The sequence below is a fragment of the Erpetoichthys calabaricus genome, chromosome 4 (assembly GCF_900747795.2).
Source record: "Erpetoichthys calabaricus chromosome 4, fErpCal1.3, whole genome shotgun sequence".
Taxonomy (NCBI): domain Eukaryota; kingdom Metazoa; phylum Chordata; class Cladistia; order Polypteriformes; family Polypteridae; genus Erpetoichthys; species Erpetoichthys calabaricus.
The window spans coordinates 332621005-332633612 of NC_041397.2; the positions used below are offsets into that span (position 1 = coordinate 332621005).

General features: G+C 42.5%; 1 protein-coding gene across 32 annotated transcripts in view; it reads left to right on the plus strand.

Moving 5' to 3' along the window:
- Nucleotides 1-12608, plus strand: part of LOC114641392 (C-type lectin domain family 5 member A-like) — a 1576682-nt gene that overhangs the window by 1247491 nt on the left and 316583 nt on the right. For 3 of the 32 annotated variants that reach the window (XR_007934659.1, XR_007934658.1, XR_007934657.1), the window contains exon 8: nucleotides 1988-2501. The exons of 27 other annotated variants lie outside the window; for them this stretch is intronic. The gene's annotated coding sequence lies outside the window, so the exon portion shown is untranslated. Of the gene's footprint in view, nucleotides 1-1987; nucleotides 2502-3728; nucleotides 4358-12608 lie in introns of those variants that run through there. 2 more of the 32 variants (XR_007934661.1, XR_007934656.1) reach the window with 2 other exon arrangements.

Below are 12608 nucleotides of genomic sequence, written 5' to 3' on the forward strand. Positions count from 1 at the left end.
ATAATGAAATATGTTACAAATGACAAACGCTGTGCAGTGCAGTAAACCAAACTACAAGTAAATAAGTGAGAATGTCATTTCTGAACTTAAACACACGACTGAGGTGCCACGAGGCCACAGGGTGCCACAGGGACAGTGATGAGCCGAAGCGGCTGAGGTAGGAGTGTGAATGGACACAAAGTGGATTACTGCGGGTGTGACAGCTGACATATAATAGGCAGATTATGGGATGTTGCTGGTCATAAAGAGTCCACTCATCCATACAACTCTATTCCTGCCTGCAGTATCCAACTGACGGAGCTGCACACCATCCAGACAGCAAAGAGCCCAAAATCTGCCCAAAAGCCAGACTTGCACAGGGCAGCCAAACTCTGAAATGAGCCGGGCACCATATACTTGGGCAGAGCTTCATCACGCTGCCCCACATTCATCTTCATGTCTTATTAATGGTATAAGTACAATATGATGACTTGTCAAGTTTTAGTTCATGTTATTATCATGTGCACTCTTCACAATTCACGTATCCCATAGAGCAGTGAGAATAGTTCAATACCAAGAAGAGACAAGGAGTCCAACACAACACATGAAATGTGACAGCAGATGAACGATAACAGACACAGGTGGGCTGTCATCAGCATGTGTCGTCACGTGTAGTGATGGTGTTTCATCTGCTAGTAACAGAAGGCTTCACTCTCATGTCATCATAGATATAGTTACGTAGGTTTGGTTCTTTCTTTTGGGTGGCACACTGGTAGCACTGCCACACCGCTGTAAGATGACAAGGGTACCCCGGTCCTCCCTGCGTTTGAGTTCACATGTTCTCTCCATGTCTGCGTGGTTTCCTCCTGGTGCTCCACAAACACACACATTCAGTGGATTGGCGATGCTAAATTGGCCCTGCAGTGTGTGTCTCTCTGCCTGCGATGGACTGGCTCCCTGTTCAGGGATTGTTCCTGCCTTGGGCGCCTGTTCAGGATGAAGTGGGTTTAGACAATGGATGGACCACTGGTTCTTTTAGGTGATGTGTTCAGATGTCTTCATTTATAATCTGAATTGTCAGTAAATGTTAAATTGTTAAATGGTATTTGTATGTACTAGTTTAGGTCAGATGTTGAGCCGTAGTGTCTAATGAGCTCTTAAATGAGGTCATCAGCATGGTTAAGGGTCACAAGAGACACCACAGCACTGATGGCCGCTCAGAGAAGAGCAGTTGCCACTCTGTAATAAAGGCTAACGAGACCATGAGGCTTTAGTAGAATAGAAAAGGCCAAGTCTTCAGAATCATCAGAGGCCTGATAAAGTGAACTAGTCAGTCGTGTGTCTGAGGACGGCTACTGCAGATTAGCAGAAGTGTATTCAGGCAGAAAGCAGGAAGCAATGGCAGCATTTCTAGACGTCAGCCTCAAAGTCAAGTCAATCAACACGGAAAAAACGGTCAAGTTACACAAATCACAATGAAGGCTTTGACGTATTCATTCATTTTACAAAGATCAAGTGGTTTTTGAACCCAGCATTGCTAATTTTATGTAGTGGGATATCTAAGAAACCATCAAAAGTGTGTCTGCTAATGTTCAGAGACCGTTGTGCTAATATACAGTACCTTATATATATCTTTAAAAGTAGAGTTGTGTCATTTGAATCAGAATATACGAATGAAGAGTTTGTCAGCTAAGATACAATCTTCAACAATGACGACCCTGACTGAGGGTGGGGTGTGTGTGGGGGGTCATCGTCCAGTATGGTTTCTATTATGAGTGTCCTTTATAATTTAGTTTAATTCACCCACCATGGCTAAGTCAGGCCCAGCCTGCCCGTGTCCAGTGAGGATTGAATTTCAGTTTATTAGCCACACTGCTGACTTACAATCCTCTGTGCTGCACAGCCTGGTGGCCTTTCATCTGTTTAATGTCTGAAGTCAGGTGATGTGTGTGAGGCTATGAGGTCAGTCAGGTCAGGAGAAGGCCTCACAGCTCCTCTTGTGTTTCAGAGCCAGCGATGATGACAAAGAAGAGTGTTTGCTGATAAACATGCAGAAGAACTTGGTGTTTAACTACAGCTGTGACCATCATTTTTACTGGATCTGTGAGTCTGCTGCGTTTCCTCTTCGTACTTAAACTGCTATCAAGAGTTCCAGTCACCTGCCAGAGCCGCTGTCTTCAGGAATCGTAAGGATCACTTCATCAGTAAATCATAGAGCTGCTAGTCTGAGCCGAGTCCAGACGGTCACCTCACTTTGTCATGTAGGTGACAGAGGTAGTGAGTGACAACATACTCTACATACAGGACTGGGAGGACATGAAAGCTGACATCTTATTGTAATCTCAGTGTTGGTCTGTGACTTCTTCTCAGTTCTGACTAAATAGACCCCCGGACCCTGAACTGCACATGCTGGTTAGAGATAACTGATGAAATGATAAAGTTTCATTTATATATGAGAAGAAATGCACAGTTCTGATTTTTATAAAACAATTTTATATTTGTGTAACAAGCAACACATTCAAGTCCTTTCAGTATTCAGTAAAATGAAGATATGTCACCAACCTGTGTCTGTCTTGAGTGATGTGATAAAGTATTTACCCCCTTCCTGGTATTTTCTGTTTTTACATATTTTACACAATGCATGGCCTCTGACCTTTAGAGAAATGAAATATTAGAAAAAGGAGACCTGAGGAAAGACACAATACAGTTTTTAAATCACTGCTTTCTTTATTCAGTGAACAAAGTTATTAATCCAACACCTCAGTGACCGATGTGAAGGTGTCATTGCAGATCAGAGTCTCAGTGCTTGGCTGGTGCAACTTTATCAGCAGTAATGAGAACTAAACACTCTGTGATTTATAATTTGACATCAGACGTTCACGTTACTGTTGAGGAGTGATAGCCCATTGGTCTTTGCTTTCATTCAGATACATTCAGAGTTTTCGAGCCTAAACTGTTCACTTCAGCACTTCTGTTAGGACAAGTTAGCAGTTTGACGAGGCTCTGAAACTCTCGGTGTCCTCTGAGCCATTCAGCTGTTGGTTTTCTTTTTTGTGTTGTGGAGCATTGACCTGCTGTGTCATCCAACTACACCTTAGCTCCAGGTCATGGACAGAGGACTGGCCGTTCTTATAAAGAATATTCTGGTTCTTTCAAAATGGCAAGTCTTCACACACTGAGGCAGCAGCAAAGCCCCCTCTTCATCACACTGCCCCCCATGTTTTATTGTAGGTATGACGTTCTTATTGTTGAATGTTGTTACTTTACTGCAGAGCCAGTGGACATGTGCCATCCACAAAGTTCTTGTCTGTCTTCATTACAATTGGAGTGAAGATGATGGAGGTGACTCTGTGCAGTTCTGAGACGAGCACCAAAGCTGCTCTGGGATAGCAGAGTTTGTCTTACTGCTCTCCCATGAGTCCTGCTTTTAGTCTTCATCTCGAATAGCACAGAGTCATGAACTCTGACCTTAGAGGAGGACAGACAGCCCTGAGGGTCTTTGGATGTTTCTTCTGGAATCCTCTGAGACTTCTTGACTCAGGCATTGCTGCCCCCTATTGGCAGGCCAGCTTTTCCTATGTAGATGTTGCTCTTCTCAGAATGTTTTTGAGATGATGGCTGTCACTGTGGTGCCGTAGAGTCACAGACCTTAGCAATGGCTAATGCTTTCCTGATTTCATTGCGTTATTCTTCATCTCTTCTGAGATTTCCTTCAATTTCAAGACACAGTGATCTTCTAGAACCCTTAGGGTGACAACTTCACTGTCCTGGCAAGTGACAACATATGGCGAGGTTTAGATTCAGTAAGAACTTCTAGAAACTGAACATCACTGAACATTTATTTAAATCAGAGCTGCTATCGTGAAGACCGTTTACTACCACATGACATGACGTCTATTCTGTGTTATTAATGTCTGAGTCTTAACACAAGTTTTATCACTTATGGACTCTCTTAAGCCAACTGCTGATGATTTGACTTTTTAAGAGTGACGTTTCTCATTCCACTCTGTCTCTTGTGTTGATATTTTTAATTCTAATTATTTTGATGGTTTTCTCTTTTTTTTTTGCTTATGTTGCAGGTGCTGAACTCTGTAATTTTAATTCTCTTTATATTTTGATCTTCAGTAGTTTTTATTTTATCATCCAGTATATATTTACACTTTTGCAGATTTGTTCTAGGGGCTCGTCTCAGATTGCATTGATCTTGATTAGATTTGATCTAATTTGATACATTTAATTTAATTTAATCCATTTGATCTAGTTGATCATTGATCTTACATTGCTGTGTTTTGTTGTATTCTTAACTTGAGATGCTGTTCTCTGTGATACTTTGTGCAGAATAAATCTGAATTGCTTAATAAAGTCTGTTTGACTTCCATGACCAGTGTCCTTATTTCTATTCTGACTTTGAGTGAATGAACTTCTCTATGCTAGGAGATATGTCACACTTTACATATTTGAGTTGCTGCATTAACGTTTGCTCGCTGACATTTTTAAATTTGTGATCTTTCTGTCCACTCAGTTAGTTTGATGATCCAAGCCACCCTCCCTGTTCATTTCATGTTGTCTCCTACTCTTCCAAATGTCCCTTTCTATCCTCCCTCTTTTGGATGAAGTGATGTGGTGTTTCAGATAGTAGATGCCCCCTTGGCCCCTGTGTGCACAGGTCTCTCTGTCTCTTATCATTTTGTACATTTCTCCTCCATTCTTTGTCACTGAGCTGCTCAGACTTTATCAGGTGTCATGGAGATTGTCAGTGAACAGTCTTTTTCAGGTCCAGCCACAAGTTGTCAAGTGACTTGAGATCTGGACTCTGACGTGGCCACTCCAGGACATGAACATCGTTGTTCTGAAGCCATTGCTGTGTAGTTGTGGCTCATTGCCCACCAAACACAGCTGTTAGTGGATTAGCAGGGATTGGGACCCCAAGGCTGTCTGAAAGGCATTTGAAGATTTTGGTCCAGAATGATGTTAATTTGGCGCAGGCCCAGAACATGTGACCCAGTGAGGCTGGGACTTGATTTCAGTGTTCACAGGTTGGCTCTCGCCCTGGAAACATCTTGGACAGTTTTAAGTGAGACAGATGTGCTCGATATATAATTTAGAGTTGGATAATTGTATGCTTTACACATATGGAGCTCGAGTGGATTCTCTGCATTGCTACCTTCCACTTATATTCTGAGATGTTCAGGGAAAGATCCTTATCCTACTGTACTCTGGGGTCTTTGAAGTTGAGGGACAGTAAAATGGTTTTACATATTATGGAAATGCTGTCTGAGTCCTCGAAACTGAGCAATATTAGAGGTAGGTGGGAGGTGAGGGACGTCAGGCAGGTTCTGTTTAACAAAGTTTCTGATTTGAAGGTAGTGAAAGAAATGTGTTGCTGGAAAGTTCAATTAGGAATGTAATTGTTTGTAGGATGTGAAGACATTATCTATGTGCAGATGTCTAAGTGATTTAATCCCAAATGTTTTCTAGACATTAAAAACTGCATATGTTCGAGAGGCTGGAAAAAGGTGTGTTATCATGTAGAGGTGTCACAGATAAAAGCTTCTCCGTCTTAAAATGCTTCCTACATTGGCTCCATATTCTGAGTGAGTGAAGCACAATTGGGTTATTAGTATGTTGGCGATAACTTGCATTTATTGGGGCACAAAACAAGGAATATAAAGAAGTACTGCAGGGTTTTACTTCTATTGCAGACCAGGCCTGTGTATGTTCATCTATTGGTGTCCATGTCCAGGTTATTATAGCTTGTATGTTTGCTGCCCAGTAATAAAACTGAAAGTTAGGTAGAGCCATGCCACCTTCTGCCTTAGGTCTTTGTAGGGTCGCTCTTTGGATAAATGGATGTTTTGAGTTCCAAATAAATGAGGTTATTGTTCAATTTAATTTCTTAAAAAATGATTTATTGATGAACATGCTTCCTAAGCTTCTCTTTTTATTTCAAAACATTCCAATGTACATCTTAACATCGTTAATTCTTCCAGCTAAGGTGAGATGAAGGGTTGACCATTAATACAAGTCTTTCTTGATTTTTTCCATACAGACGGTGAAATTTTGTTAATAAAGAGCTTTGTGTTTACTTGTGATGTTTACCCCTCGGTATTTAAACTGATCTGCGATGATAAAAGGGAAGGTGTCCAATCTGATATTGTATGCTTGAGAATTCACTGGAAAGAGCACACTTTTATTCAAATTAATTCTGAGACCAGAGATCTTTTGAAATTCTGTTAGGACTGCAGGCTCAGTATTTTGTGGTCTGATATATACAGTACCATATCATCTGCATATAGAGAGAAATGTTCTGTTCCAGTCCTTCTCTGATAATCCCCTTTATCTCATAAGCATTTCGACAGTAGACCGCCAGTGGTTCAATGGAGATTGAAAACAGCAGTGGTGACATGGGGCATCCTTGTCTGGTGCCACATTCTAGTTTAAAGTAATCTGAACAAATGTTGTTAATTCAAACTGAAGCTTCTGGATTGGTGTACAGTAGTTGGATCCATGCAAAAACGTTTGTGCCAAACCCAAATTTCTCCAATGTAGTGAAAACGTAGTTCCATTCAATCATATCAAATGCTTTGTCTGTATCCAATGATAATAATATCTCAGGGGTGTTTGACTTTGTGGGTGAGTATATTACATTAAACAGGCGTCGGAGATTGGAGGATAAGTGTCTGCCTTTAATAAAACCCCCAGTTGTTGAGGAAACACTGGATAAACGTCTATGAGCTCCGGGGTCTTAAGATGGTACAGGATAAGCCATTGGCTCTGAGACAAGTGTGAGATTAAGCTCTGGAACCCAAATAGTGGGTGACGAGAGACATGATAAAGTATCAATGCACATAAAAATGTGAATGAGAACACACACTGGGAGGAACAAGAAACATTTTATAGATGACCATTAAGAAGTTAAAAATATGTAATAATAAGTTGATAAGCGATAGATACACTAGCTCAGCCAGTACAGGTTTGGCTGGGAGACGACAAACTGTGGGAAAGTTAGGCTCAAGAGGTTTATAACACAGAAGGAGCATTAAGAGAATAAACAGTGCAGAGAGTCCTGCAGATACAACAAGAGCGAAGGAGTAAAGACTACAAGTGAAAAGCTCGAGTAAAAACTCATTGTCAGCTGAGAACTTCTTCAGTTCCGCACAGAGCCCGTCTTGAGCATTCTGAGCAGTGACATCAGCTGATGTGAGATACCTTTATTGTCACCGTACAATACAATGAAATATCACTTGTAGTAAAGCCTATAGATGCCTTAGATCAAAGTATATGAGAGAAGTCAATAAACTAACTACACATTAAACTAAGAGAAGCACACTTACTATGAATATACAGAGTAAAAGTAAAAATCAGCAAAAACAGAGAAATAATAAATGAAGTCACAGTGAAGATTACAGTCAATGCTGTGGTCCTGAGTTCGCCATGGGTCACATAGAAGTGTGTGAGTGTGTGTGGCTGATGTAGACGTTCACTTCAGTTACTGGTGGTCTCTGTTATAAGGAGGGGCAGTGACGGCTGTGCATTTAATAGGCTGATTGCTGTTGGGTGAAAACTGTTCTTCAGCCTGGTAGTGCGGGCATGTAGGGCTCTGAAGGGCCTGCCAGGGGGCAGAGGAGGGTTGGATCTCCAGAAATGTTCTTCACCTGCTGCGGGTAGTGAAGATATCTTGCACTGATGGTCGCTGAGTTCCAGTAATTCTATGAGCCATTTTGGTGAAACACTGGAGGGTCTTCATGTTCTCAGACGTGCAGCCAGAGTACCACACTGTAATGCAGTACGTCATGACAGACTCTGTGGTGAACCTCTAGAAGTTAACCAGCAGCTGTTGTGGGAGTTGTGATTTCCTCGGACTCCTCAGAAAGTGAAGCTTCTGAAGGCCATTGCTGTTGTGTTTGTCGCCCGCTGTAATAGAGAGAGCCCCCTTTGCTCTCTGTCTCTAAGTGTCAGTTACTACGTGACTTTATTAGTCGAGTCATCCATTTCTTATCAGACCCACTTAATCCATTTCAGGGTCACAACAAACACACAATTCTTGTATTATTATTACTTTTGGGTCATGCTGTCTGAGTAAGGTTGTTGTAGTCGCTAATCACAGAGATGTATTGTATGTTGAGGAGTACAGCAAAGAAGAATGTCATTGTACATTGTACACGTGACAGTAATGGTCGTGTAAACTTTATACTTCATCACTTCTAAACTGGTCCTGTATGTGTCAGTCTGGCTGTGTATGTAAGCCTGCTCTGCAATGGACTGTCGTCTCATCCAGTGGAAGTTCTCTGCTAATGTGCAGCATTGCCAGGAGACCCTTAATGTAATAAGCTGCTGAAGAATGGCTGGCTGCATTATATTGACATTAGAAGCTTATTTAGTATTTGATATTATTATATTTAGTATACCTGTTTCAGGTCATGAGGACAAACCATCTATGAGCTTCTTGATGTCTTCTGCTCCTACTTGAACTAAACTGTTCTGGCAGTAAGTGCAGTAGAGCACTGAATCTTAGTATTTTTAACAAGAACCAATAAATACACTCATTCTAACATTATTTATAGTTTTACTTCTGTTTCAATTTGAACTTGGCCATTGAACTAGAGTCAGAATCAGAATTCCCTTCATTGGACAGGTAGAGTAATGCGTACTAGGAGTTGGTCTGATAGCACTGACACGGCACACAAGGACGGCACTGAATATTAAAGATAAAATAGAATAAAATATGAGGCTAGAAAAGTCCACACAGGCACTGAGAAAAACTCAACCCTTCTTATCAGGATAACCGCATTGAATTAAAACGGTTTAAGTGACGTGTTGTTTTAACTTTCACCGCTTGAAGTGGTTTGCCGGAGGGAAGTCTTTGAGTCGGTGCTGCCAGGGTGATTTGGACCAGCGATGATCTTTGCTGCATGCTCCCTCATCCTGGACTTGACTGGGTGGTAAGTCACAGCCTGTGGTCTCTGATGATGGACCTGGTCAGGTCAGAATGGATCCGAGGACGGCTGAGTAAAACTACACCAGTGTTGCTTTGGGGAGATGGCATGTCCTCAGATGCTGCTTTAAGAACATTCTTGGATGGGCCTTCTTGATAATACTTATCATGATTTGATTGTGGTATCACTGGAGGCTCAGACACAGGTCTTACAGAGCGGCCATCATTCTTTTCATGTTTGCCATCAGGTCACTGTGTCAGCCCTGCATGGCTTTGGGACTTTGGTCACACAATTCCACTGGAGCTGCAGATTGGGTTGGAGGTGTGATCTTCATGAAGAAGAACAAGTCAGAATGCCTGAACTCACCACCCTAGTATTTAAGCCTGTCAAGTCTTTGTTTCATGCACTGCTTTACGCACAGTTTCTGTCCTCATCCCATCCAGCTGACACTAGAAGTGCTGCCTACATCTCTTTTCAGCCACAGCCCAGTTCAGATTATTAGTAAAGATGGTTGCACAAAAGGCCTCTTGCTTTAATAATTTATACAAACACCGCACTGCAACCAGCTGATACGGTTTGAGGAATACATACAAATAATTGGATTGGCTTATACCAAAATTCAAAACTCAACTGTTTGTGTTTTTAGGTAAAAGTCCATTTTATTTTTTACACAGAAAGTGTAAAATTGTCCAAAGCACGTAATCCAAATGAGGGTTACAGAGGAGCCATGCCTGTCCCGTTAGGATCCCAGTCAATTGTCAGGCCCAGTCACACACCAACTCACAGCAACACTAAGCCAATTTAAAATCACCCATTAACCTCGTTATTCTGACCAGAAGGCAGGGGAGTATGCAGAAGATCAGATGATGTGTGCGACGGGAACCACAAAAGTCCTGCTGGAGGGGGTTACCTGAGAAGACTGAAAATCCAACAGCAAATCCTAAACCACACTAACCACACTTGCAATTCACTCAAGGTTACAAAGTGAAAACCCTTTCACATTATTGGACATATTTTACAGCACGGCCCAATATATAAGCCAGAACTCAGAGTCAAATAAACACACCAGAGGTCCAAGCCTGGATAACCAGAACTACAGCAGCACACACACATCTGTTCTGAAAATATCCACAATCACAGACAACGGCAACACTGCACTTATCATTGACATTTATACAGTGGAGCTAGTGATGTCACAGTTCGCAGCCTCTGAAACCACACCCCTACCAACAGGCCACGCCCATGAAAAACAAAACAGAGGACTGGCAACGGTGAAAATATCCATCCATCCATCCTGGCATCCTCCTAGAGCGCTCATTCAGGGCAGGGTCACGGGGACGCTGGACCCTATCCCACCTATGCAGGAGCAACACCTGGACAGGGTCCCAGTCCGTCATTAGTTGAACACACTCACACACACACACACAAATACAAACTGGGGCCACTTTACCAACAGCAATCCACCTAACCTGCAACACTCTGGACTGTGCGAGGAATGGGAGCACCCAAGGGAAACTCATAGTGACGTGTAGAGAACATGCAAACTGCACACAGTTGACACCGAGACTTGAAGCCTGGTCTCCTTGTGATGCTACCATTGCTCCACTCCGATAACAAATACAACAAAATATGAACATTTCCAAAGTGAAACTAAACATTGTCACCCTGGGTGTTACAGAGTCATTGCCAAACAGCCAATGCAGCCTTAAAATAGACAGGTGGGTAGTGTAGCTGAGGCGAGGTGTCCACTGATTACAGGATTATATAAAAGAAAAACCTGAGACTGCACCTGGAAGGACAGAAACTTACAAAGATAGGACAGGAGATAGGAAATACTGAGCAGGAGAGGTTGACACACATGAGGATACCATGGAGAGGAGTAGGAGGAGCGCTGAGAGTTGCCTTCAGAGACGAGAAGTATTATCAAGAATACAAATGATGTTTTAACAGCGGGCGGCTCTACCATTGGTGCCAGTCAAAAAGCAGCAGGAGGTGAGCAAACGACAGAGTCTGAGAAGAGAGGAAACACGGGCCGAGACAGGCTGAGACACATGAGCATACCGAGGAAAGGCCTACGATAAACACTGACAGTGAGGCAAGTGTCATCAAATATTGGAAACGCATTGTAATAATCATTTTCAATAGACTATATTAAGATAATACAATGAATATGCATAATGGAAACAGAGTATAAATGAACAAAACAAATAATGAAAGTTTTCTTGGACAGGCACAAGGGTTGTTTCCAAGCTCTTTTCCAAATCTGCTGAGACTGACGCTACTCCCTGCAACCTTGAATAGGGCTGACTGGGTTTGGACAAAGGATGAATGGAGGGATCAGCATTTCTCCCAATAAGAAAATGTAGACACAAAGATGGAGGAAAGGATATTAACTACTGAATAGATAAGCCTGCAATTCGCATTGTGGAAACCAGGGGCGCTCCAGCTGCCCCAACCCCAACACAGACAGTCAGAGACCTGAGTTCCAGCACAACAAAAGGGAAGCACATCTCCCTCACTCCCCTCAACAGCACAGTACACAGAGCACCAAACACACAGTCCCTGCTGTCATCTCCTTCTTCTTCTTCTTCTCTACTTTTGCCTCCGCTCCTCTTCAGTCAGGCTTTGTCCCTCGTCCTCCCGACTTTGGCTCCTTTTTATTTGCCACGGGAATTTTCCGTTGTACTTATAGTAGCTGTTTATTTTACCCCTTACGCTGACACCAAGGCAGCCATTGACACACTCTGCCACTGTATCAACGATTTGCAAACCACACATCCAGAGGGAGTCATTGTTGCTGGGGATTTTAACCAGGCAAACATGAAGAGAGGTTTACCCCATTTTTACCAACATGTAGACTTTGCAATGTGAGGAACCAATATATTGGACCATGTCTACACCAACATTAAAGGAGCATTCAAAGCATCCCCACGTCCCCATCTTGGCTCATCAGACCACATCTCTACGATGCTAATCCCAGCATATAGACCTGTGCTCATCAGATGAAAACCATCACTCAAACAGGTGAGAGTTTGGCCAGAAGAAGCCATGAATGCACTACAGGATTGTTTTGAGTGCACTGACTGGTCTGTGTTCAGTGAGGCAGCTACCACAGATCAAAGGATAGACATAAATGAATATGCAGAGGCTGTGTCTGGCTACTTAAATAAATGCATGGAGGATGTCTGCGTCACCAAAAACATCATGTCAGGGCAAAGGATAAACCGTGGTTGACTGCTGAGGTGCGAGTTTTGCTGAAAGTGAGAAACTCTGCTTTTAAATCTGGAGATATAGCTGCCCTTAGAACAGCAAGAGCCAACCTAAATAAAGCTATCAGAAGAGCTAAAAGGGCTCATGGAAAGAAAATAGAGAGTCATTTTCAAGATCACAGGAACAGCAGAAGAGTGTGGCAGGGGATTACATCTATTACAGATTACAAAACAGTTTCCTACCCCTGTGATGATAGCTTCAACTTCCTGAATGACCTAAATAAGTACTTTGGACGGTTTGAAGCATTGAATGATACATCACCAGTGAAGGCCACCCCTCATCCTGATGAGAAGGCACTGTGTCTGGAACCGGATGATGTTCTACGGATTTTGAGGAGAATTAATCCAAGGAAAGCTGCAGGACCAGACCAGATACCAGGTTGCGTACTCAAAGGATGTGCGGAGCAGCTGACACATGTCCTTA